The sequence below is a fragment of the Plecotus auritus genome (assembly GCF_963455305.1).
Source record: "Plecotus auritus genome assembly, chromosome: X".
Classification (NCBI taxonomy): Eukaryota; Metazoa; Chordata; class Mammalia; order Chiroptera; family Vespertilionidae; genus Plecotus; species Plecotus auritus.
Genome location: NC_137784.1, coordinates 48,217,073 through 48,224,959, shown reverse-complemented (window position 1 = coordinate 48,224,959; position 7,887 = coordinate 48,217,073). Strand labels below are relative to the sequence as shown.

General features: G+C 43.8%; 1 protein-coding gene across 1 annotated transcript in view; it reads right to left on the bottom strand.

Moving 5' to 3' along the window:
• The window catches only part of NEXMIF (neurite extension and migration factor), a 523,004-nt gene extending 515,802 nt beyond the window's left edge, over positions 1-7,202 (bottom strand). Inside the window, exon 1 of the mRNA XM_080652629.1 lies at positions 6,384-7,202. The gene's annotated coding sequence lies outside the window, so the exon portion shown is untranslated. The remainder of the gene's footprint in view (positions 1-6,383) is intronic.
• Positions 7,203-7,887: the final 685 nt, after the last annotated feature.

The following is a 7,887-nucleotide window of genomic DNA, read 5'->3' as shown; positions in this document are numbered from 1 at the left end:
GAAATAATAGAAAAAAATGCATTGAATTAGAAAAAATGGTGGGATAGATTAATACAGGTGGTAAACTGGCCTAGCCAGAAACAACACTAATTTCCTATAAGAGAAGAGAAAGTGTTTTATTATTTTTTCTGTCCCCAGTATCCCATATACATAATAGATGCTCAATAAATGTTAGCTGAATGGAATTAGAAATTATCAGTAATAGACCCTTCCTGATTCAGGATTCTATAAGCATTTACACTGTACCATACTCCAGACTGCTAAGACAAAAAGCAAAGAGACAAGCAATAAACATTTATTTATGGATAGGAACATCACCTATTCCCACCTCCCAACCTGCAAAGCATAGATATGGCATATACAGTATTAGTGTTTGCAGAACTTAAGGAAATTTGCTTTTAATATATGATGCTAGATCTTCAGGATGGCTAATACTCCAAAAGTCCCATGAGTCCCAAGGGTCCTCATGAAGATATTTGGACTCCATCACCATACCTAACAATCAGTGCTGGCAAGAGTTCTCAATTTTTCTCAAGGTCATTGGCTTAGGGAAATAGAGATGGTGAAACAGACAAAAGAGAAGAAGAGATGGGAGCAGATAAACACAAGTGAAATTTTATGAAATATATTTTATATATTAATAGTGAACTTGTGGAGGGTGAGTGCTAAACAGACATTTGTAAGCATCTGAAAGTTGACAAGTCAAGGATTTGAGGAAATTAGCCTTGACTTGTTCTTGGTGAGAATAGAAATGTCAAAGTGAATGCTAAATGATGCTTTTTCATAATAAAAAATGCCTGTGAAGGCTAATCAGAAAAATGCTTGCCACAGTAGCTGAGAGATGTAGCCCATAAGTATCCTAATAATGGGCTTTTTGAGAGTCATTTTCATGACTTCCATTTCATGCTACTGTGACCATGACAGCTATGCAACAACAATTCTTGTAACAATTAGACAAAGGCCACTACATAGGTTTTTTAACACATAATACATGGTTGAATTTCCTGAAAATGTATGCAAGTGTCATATATGTAAATATTTACTTTTCTGAAGAGAGTATCCTTGGCATTCATTGAATGTTCACAGGGGTTCATGCCAAAATAACGGTTAGGAACCCCTAAACTAGATGGTGATGGCCCATCTACTATCCTACTCAGTAAAGCACATTTTCAGAATGTGTTGCAGCTATTTAGTAACCAGAGACAACAGGTCTCTGTTCAATCAATTTGCAAAATCTGGTCTCTGGGTTACTAAACCATGAATGCCAGAAAATGCATGGCAAATACTGGAGAGGAGGGCAGACGGATTTTAGAAGCACCACAAAATTTTGGTTACTATAATAGTCAGGAAAGAAAATATCACTATTGACATTTTGATTCAAGCAAACAAATTCACACCTGGATTTCACTTTTTGTGTCATCCCTCTGCCACTCTACTAGGTTCTGGACAATCTCCCAAACCCTAGATATAAGGTGATAAGTATGTGCTCAGGAAATGTGGACTCATTTTGATATTGGCTTTAGTAAAGCTCAATTACAAAGGGGAAGTTTCAAAACATAGGTAAAAACAACTCCAAATGGGCTCCACAGTTTTTTCTTGTCTTCATGATTTCTTTTACCATAGCAGGCCATATTTGGCCTGTGGACCATAGTTTTTTATGCCTGCCCTAGATCAATGAAAGCCAGCCATGGGTATTTAGGACTAGAAGACAGTTTAAAAGGTTATCTTGTCCATTATATAAAAGGGAAATGTAAATATGTACATGAAATATACATATATAAATATATATTTACATATCTAGCAATACCACATGCACATTATTCTGGACAGAGAGACAGTTATCTGTGACTTCTTAAAACATATTCTAAAAGAAATTCACACTTCCATTGATACATACTCGTTTTGCAAGTACCATTGTCAGGATGATCTGTCTAAACTTAAATGGCTCCTGATATGCTTTAAGCTTATTACCTATTACTAGTCTTACAGGAAAGTAAGAGCAGCCACTCTCCAAAATGCAGATAGTACCTCTTTGTGTATGTGTGTGAGTTTGTGCATACATGTGTGCATGTACACACACACACACACACACACACACACACACACTTTGGAGGGGTGTCCAATAATTTCTGGGGTTCTTATCCTCCAGAAATACTTCTTAGCTAGGAAAAGGATAGGCTGAGCCAGTTAAGAGACTATGACATCTTCAAAGCTCATTATACTTCCTGCCAAGTTTTATAAATATAACCATCTTTCCAAATCAAGAAGCACACTTTGATTTTAAGGTAGCTATATTTAGGTGACCATAGACAAGTTAAACATTAGGAGCAGTGTCTTGATTAAGTTAGTTGTATAACACTAACGGGCTACTGAGTGGGGAGAGGTGTAACTTTTTAAATTGAGTTTGGAGGTGTATAAGAAAATAGATAATTGTTTATATCAAATTATATTACTGGGATGTAGAAGATGATCTATTGAAGTGACTTTTAGAAAAATAAAAATTGTGTGCATATTACTTAGTCCTGAAGACCTCAGTCCTGTTTTCCATTAGAGAACAAGGGAGGGAAAGACATCAGTTCATAGTGTTTATCCACAGAAAAACAGACCAATAAGAGCACATTCCGAGCAGAGGCCTTCAAATCATTGTGGTCAATGAAGGACCCTTGGGGAGAGAGACAGAGTGTTCTCACCCCCTTATCTGGTCCAGTTAAGACCCTACCTTCACTAAAAGGCATCCTTCCTATACCCTCCACTTTCCTGGCTGACCCCACCCCAAACCAGATTTCTCCAAGGTTGTGATATGCCTAACGTTGCACAAGGTCAGTGTTGTTTGAGAAGAGAGAGGAATGTTCACCTCTGCCTAAAACAAAATTTTATGCATGAGAGAAAACTCTGGAATTAAAGGTAGTCTCATGTGATGCAGTCTTGCCCAATGCCCTTTGTTTTGTTTCCAAGGAGCCCTGGAGAAGTGACATGGAGAGCCCGACAAGTCCTTTGTGTCTAACTCTGTGATCTAGGTTTTGAAAAGGTGGAGAAACAGTCAATTAGGGCAACTTTTCGAAGGAGGTAAAGGGGGAAAAATAAAGAAAGAATTAAAATGTCCAAATCTGCTTTCTCCATCAAACCAAAGAGGGATAAAGCAGGGAAACCAGATAACCTACTCCTTAGTATATTATTTCTCTTCCCTATCATCTACTTTGGTCCTTTACTCCTTTTGCTTACAGCAAGGCAGAACACATAAACCATGTATGTGTCAGCAGATAAATATATATAAAGATAATGTAAAGGGGTCAAAAGTCAATTAGAATCTTCTTTTTTTTTTTCCCTTACTAAGGAATTTGGAGAGAAAAAATAATTCACTAGAACTAGATTAGGAACAGAGCAACTGCAATCAATGCTTCTTTGGTAAAGCTAGTCCCTCACCAAAGCAAATACTTCCATGAGACTAGGATCTCCACAGTGATTGAAATCCACAAGTATATCTTTGAATGTTTAAAATCCAGCACTTATCACTTTTCCTATCCCTATTCTCCCACCTCCTAAACACAGGCAACACCACCACGTCTGTACTTCTCTGTGTTCTAGGGAGTTTACAGGTAATTAGAAGATTGTAGAAAAAAGAAAAAGAGAGAAGGTCTGAGTAAAGCAGAGTCAAAGTGGCAGTGTTCTGCATTTGTTTAACTTTGGCAACAGGGTGGTGTGTGTGTGTGTGTGTGTGTGTGTGTGTGTGTGTGTGTGTGTGAAAAAGCATTGATGCATTGAAGATTTATTCATTGAACAGGTTGATTTATTTAACAAACTTGATGCATGTCAAATTTTCCAGGTGCTTACAATAATTGTTACACATTTGTCAGAGCTATTATTTAGCCAAATATTTGTTTTTAAAGTATTTTTCTTTAAATAACTTTCTCTAGCCCACAGCACAATCAAACCGTGGTTCATTTTACTTATGTCATGTTATGTCATGCCATGTCATGTCATGTCATGTCATGTTAACAACAGCTATTTAGTAGAGGTCTCTAAAATCTAATCTTCCTGGGGCCATTTAACCTCCACCCAAAATCTATTATTTTTTTTCCTAGTAATAAATTTTTGGTTAAATCACATCAGAGGGGGAAAATTTTTAATATGTACAATGTCTTTTCACTTTTGACTTACAAAGAAAATAAACTTCTCAAAATACTGTTAAAATAATAAATGTGAATACTGTTAACCTAAGAATTGGTTATAAGGATAAAAGGATATGATTTTGTGTGTGCATGAGTGTGTGTCTGTGGGATGTGAAAACGGTTTGGACAGCTAGGGGAGAGCATAACAGAAAGTAAATGCAGTCAAATTTCAAGTCTTAAATTTGTTGAATAAACCTACTCTATCTGTACACATGTCCAAAAAAATTATATTTTTCCAACTCAAATTAATGCAGTCTATCTAGGTTCTGGGGGAGATAAAATATTGGAAGGAATTTCCAAGGAACAAAAATGTCTAATCACTAGCTGCCATGGCTGCTTTGAGTTCCTGTATTGTAAATATGCCATTTGCAAAAGCAAGAGACTCATTTTGACCTCCTAGGTCAAGGAGTGTGGAGACTAGGAAAGATGAGGTGGGGGTAGAGAAAGGGAAATCCCACCACCACACAAGTAAATCTTTGACCTAGTAAGTAAACATGTTTTTTGTTGTTACTACTGGGTAAAATGTACAAGTCTTCCAGAAATTAGACACTGTAATAAAAATGTACCAGCCCAAATTTAAATTGCTCACTAGACAGATGGTTAATTATATTCACAGCCACATACTTCACTGGGATGGAGTTTCAGACACCCAGTCAGTTTTATTTGATTAGCTGAGTTGACAGTTAATATGTAAAATGACAGTTACTTAGGGCTTTTTTGTTCCCTTCTAAAAATATTTTAAGTAAGTGTAAATTCTCAGCCATGAGAATGTCATTGCTGTAAATAAAATGTTTGAACATATGTTGCCGTACAGGTACAAGATGTAAGGGAGATTCATACCTGGAGACCCAAATGATCTCTACAGTTCAGGGAAGACCATTGAACACCTTTTCTCACCAAGCAAAATATTTCAGGACCTATCAGCATACTCTGCTCCTCCACCAAAAACAACGGAGGAGAAATTTAAATCCAGGGTTAACGTGCTTTAGATGCTTTTAAAAAAAACAGCCCAGCAGCCCTACACACAAATCATGTATTTTCAGATAACAGTCTAGAAAATGGAATGTTAGGGAAAGCCTAAATTAGCTAAGTATACTGCACATGATTCAACAATTCTGGGAGCCAAAGCGCAGAAGCAAAATATGAAACCCACTTACTCAAAATATAACGAGAAACTAGACAAAAATCAAGTGTGCTGGTGTTGAAATGGGGATGCCATTTTTTTTTTAACTTCGATAAAAGACAGAAAACGTTGCGAGGGTGATTCATTCCCTCAGGAATCAGATCAACAGAAGCAGTCATGATGAAACCACTGGATTCCTCAGCAGACTGGCGCCAACTCAGCTGCGCGTTTTCCACACTTTCCCAGAGCCGGCCCGCTCCCCTTGCCTGCTCTTGGCCTCCCCATCCCACCGGGTGTGCCAGATCCGATGGACCTGTGTGGTGTGGCTGGGCATGGCCAAGGGAAGTACCAGAAGCCATGCAGGAGATGGGCAATTTGACTGCCATCCAGAGAAGGAAGGGGCCTCGGGGTAATTTTCACAAAGGTGACAAGCTGGGTGAAGCTTGACAGAGCCCCCAATTTAGACCCTCCAGCAGCCCCAGTCAATCGGCGCGTGCTCACAGGCACTCTGTGGTCCTCGGGCAGCGCCCTGCGCGCGGGAGGTTCAGGAGGTGTGGGCCACGGTGCTTCCTTCGCACCTCTGCTGTTTTGACCCTGGCTCAGGATCCCAACCACAGTGGGTTTTCCCACTCACCCCTAAGCCTGCGGTGTCTGTGCCTATTCCCTGGCCAGGGTCTCCAGGGCAGCAGCCCGAAAGGAGGCGGCAGTTGGCTGGTCCCCACTGCCTGGCCCAGTGCGTGTGAGCGCGGCAGCTCCAGCCTCCTGCCTCCCCTCCCCCCTACCTCCCCACCCCCCACCCTCCACCCTCCACTCCCCAACCCCCTGCGCTCCAGCACCGAGGCCTTTCCTAGATTGCAGTGCTTGTCAGGACCAGCTGAGCTGGGAACCACGCGCCCCCCGCGGCCTTGCTACCTAGTACACATACTCACAGGCACGCCATTCTCACACAGATGCCCTCCCTTCCGTCTGCCCTTCCTTCTATTCTCTCTTGGCCTCCCCCAATTCCTTCCACCCCATGTCGTCGCCACCCGGAGCCAGCTGGGGAGCCGGTGAGAAGACCAGGGGGCTGGATGGCAGCGTCTGTAACTCACCTCACAGGCTGACTCCTGGGGTGCACGTCGCTGGCGGGTTGCGGCTGCAGGTGCTGGAGCGAGCACGACCACAGTGAAAGCTGGGCTCCCGCCACCACCACCGTTGCTCTAGCTGCCGCTGCTGCTGCTGCTGCCGCTGCCGCTGCTGCTGCTGCTGCTGTCACCACAACCTCTGCCTCAGCTCCATGCGCCAGGCCCAGCAGGTGGACGCGCCTCTCTCCCTCAGGCGCGGATGCCGCCTTGCTAGATGGAGTCAGAGCTGTAGGGCTCTGGCCCTGGAATTCAGTGCCTCTGTGGCTGCCAGCTGCTCCAGGGATCCGCACTTGGCCCGCACAAGCGCTAGCTCTTGCAGTGGCTACCTCAGGAGACGGCTGTGCGCATGGCGCTGGAGCCCGCTCAGTGCGGTAGCAGTGGCTGTTGGCGGGAGGGAGAGAGGAGGAGGAAAGCTGCTAATGTCACTACCCTGTAAAAGCTACTGCTAAATGCTGCTACTGCTACTGCTGTGGCGGCGGCGGCGGCGGCGGCAGCAGAGGTGACTGCTGCTGCTGCTGCTGTTGCTGCTGCTGCTGCTGCTGCTGCTGCTGCTGCTGGCTTTCCTTCCCCGATTCTCCCTCTGCCTCGTCTCCCTCCTCCCTCTCTTTTTCCTCCTCCTCTTCTTCCTCCTCCCCCTCCTCCTCCTTCCGCTGCTTTTCTCAGAGCCTCTGCTGGCGCTGCCTGGTCTCCTCTTCCCCCTGAGCTGCCACTGCCCATTCAGGAAGGTGCCCAGATTGGGACTGCCTCAGCTGCCACCATCGCTATTGCCTCTGCCATTGTTTCCTCCAATACGGCTGTTCTTGCTGGACGCGTTCCCCTTTGCCTCCCTTCACCACCATTGCCCTCCCTTTATCTCCTGTTTTCTCTACCCTTTCTGAGGTCCTTTTCCTATGTGTCCCTTCCCACTCTGTCCGTCTGTCTCTCCCTTCCCTCAGATTCCCGGGAGCGCGCACTGCGCAGCCACCTGTCATAAAGGGCGCGCACCCCCTTACCCACCCCCGACCCCAACCCCCACTCATTCTTGCAGCTATCCTTGTCCACTGCACCAGTAAAGCATTCTTCCCCAGCAGACATTCAGCCGGACACCCCTCTCCCACGTCTTTTAGGGCAGTTATGTGTACAGAGAGGGGCACTCTGAAGTTTAGGGAAGAATATCTCAATGGCTTCTTTCCCAAACATGCAACCATTCAACCTCTACTTGCCTTTAATTTCAGAGCCTAGGCCTCCAGAAAGGTAGGTCATATTGGAAGGGCTGGATGAAGGGACATTTCCCAGAGAATTGGACAGGGTGGTTTTTTTTTTGTTGTTTGTTTGTTTGTTTTTTGGAATACAGGAGGAGAGTAAAAGGGAACGTGAAATGTACCAGGAAGGAAATGGGATCTGCTCCACTGCTGTACTGAAGAAATCCCTTAGGTGGTCATACCCTTCAGAATTCCTGAGAACCCAACAGTAAACAGCAAGGGGGTGGAGC